This window comes from Chrysochloris asiatica, unplaced genomic scaffold (assembly GCF_000296735.1).
Source record: "Chrysochloris asiatica unplaced genomic scaffold, ChrAsi1.0 scaffold00187, whole genome shotgun sequence".
NCBI lineage: Eukaryota > Metazoa > Chordata > Mammalia > Afrosoricida > Chrysochloridae > Chrysochloris > Chrysochloris asiatica.
In genome coordinates, this window is record NW_006408705.1 from 3,551,846 (window position 1) to 3,554,200 (window position 2,355).

Sequence of the window (2,355 nt, forward strand, 5' to 3'; positions counted from 1 at the left end):
ATTGGCCGAGTGGCAGCATCGATGAACTCAAGCGTGGCAACAGTAGTGAGGTTGGCCCAGGATCGGGCAGTGTTTTGTTCTGCTGTGCATAAGGTCACTATGAGTCAATACCGACTTGATGGCACCTAACAACAACAAGAATATCTTTACAGGAGCAGAAAGCCTCATCTTTCTTCTGCAGAACAGCGGGTAGTTTCAGACTGCTGACCTTGAGGTTAACAGTTTGGCTCCACTTGTAACCACTATGATACCAGAGCTCCTTCAGTAAAAATGGTGCTATTATAAATAGTATTTATAATAACTGAACTTTTTTTGTGCTTATCATATGCCAGGTTCGTGGCTCATTTAATAATTCTAAATTCATCAAGGTAGGTATTTTTATGAACACATAGAAATACATATTGTTGAAAGTTGACTAGCTTTTTATTATTTAAAAAACTAATATCTGTTCATAATTGTTAAACTTTATGAAGGATATATATAAGAAAAATAAATATAACAAAAATTTTCTCCAAGATCCTTCTGTCACTCTCCCAAAATAGCTACTGTTAAATTTGTAGGATGAAGCATGTAATAGCATGAATTTGGAGCTGAAATAATGGCACATTTGTTAGTTAAATAAGTAAGATCAGCCTGTTGAATCATTCAACATTTTGTCATAAAATTTCTAAATCAAAATCTAATATTCATTATGAATAAAAGTAGAACAAGTAAAGTTATTTGGGAACTATAAGAATATACAATCTTGACACTTTGGTGTAATCCAACAGAAATATGTAGGATCAGTGAAAATGAGGAAGAACATCAAGGAGATGAATTCACAGAATAACCACAACAATTGTCTAATACATATCAAAGACATGAAGATGATGTGAGAGTGGGCCATTTCAATGTGTTCTATATAAAGTCCCCATGATTTGGAACTAACTCAATGACAATTAATAACAACAAGAAGTCACCACTAATGAGTATGGTGGAACATTTGTTGTTGTTAAGTGCCATCGAATTGGTTCTGACCCATGACGATCCTATATAGGGTTTCCGAGGAGCGGCTGGTGAGCTTGAATAGCCAACCTTGAGGTTCAATCCGACCTTGCAGTCCAGCACATTAACTTGCAGTGCCACACCAGAATGGTGGAGCATACAGGGGGCAAAATGATGAAAACTTATTAAACATTACCAAACACCTTAAGGCAGTGAGTTGCTGGGCCTGGGTCTCAGGACTACAGTCTCAGGGGACATCATGGTAAATTAGTAAAACTCAGTCCACAAAGACAATGTTCTACATCCTACTTTGGTGAATAGCAACTGGTATCTTAAAAATTTATGAATGGCTATCTAAGGAGCAACAATTGATCTCTCCATGTGTAGAAGAAAGAAGAGTGATGAAAATTGAGGATGCTTGGAATCAATTAGTCCAATGGATTAATGGAACACATGAATATCAGTCTCCATGACTCTGAGACCAGAAGAACTAGATGGTGCACGGCTACCACTACCAACTGCTCTCAAAGGGAACACATTAGAAATTCCCAGGTAGAGTGGGAGACATTGTGTAACAAAACTCCAAATTATAAAAAAGAACAGGCTTACTGGAGGAACCTGAGAGTATGATCCTCTGCCACCCTTCAGGTCTGCAATGAAACTCATTCAATTTTCATGCAAGTAGTGGATAGGTAGGGACAGTAACATTAGTAAAGTGCACTCACCATGGAATGGTTAATTATTCGAGACCAAAAGGGCAACATTTACCTAAGGACAAAGTTGAGAAGTGTTGGGAAGGAGGGCGGAATAGAAATAAAGACCACAGGGAGAAATCGGGATAACTGTTGTTATATGGAGGGAATTTCAATCATTGAGATGAAGCAAAGTGTATGATTTGTTGAATGTAAAACTGATGATCTTCTCTGTAAACCTTCAATCAATAAAAAGTTTCAAAAAAAAGAAAAATAAGCCATCACTAGGAACCATTTCATGGTTCTATATAGGATGGCTATGTACAATTTTGAGAGCCTCAAGAAGATAGGCAACTTAAAATAAGTCTCTTATCCATATTGTTGTCCTCCATTTATCTACCAGATTTCACCCATAGCCAGATACCTTTGCTCCTATTATCTTTCTGTTGATAAATAATGTTGAATTTATTCTTGTTGAACACAGACAAAGCAGAGATTGAAACTATACACCATGCCATGATCTGGTAAACTAGAAGACTGAATTTCATCTGGACTTCACTGTTGTTAAATGTTATTGAGTCGGTTCCAACTTGCAGAGACCCCCATCTGTATAGGGTTTCCAAGACTTTAAATCTTTGAGATAAAAGAAAGACTTATCTTTCTCCCATGAAGTGGCTGG

General features: G+C 37.1%; 1 protein-coding gene across 1 annotated transcript in view; it reads left to right on the forward strand.

Moving 5' to 3' along the window:
• The window catches only part of MGARP (mitochondria-localized glutamic acid-rich protein), a 24,536-nt gene that overhangs the window by 6,105 nt on the left and 16,076 nt on the right, over positions 1–2,355 (forward strand). The gene's annotated exons all lie outside the window — the stretch shown is intronic.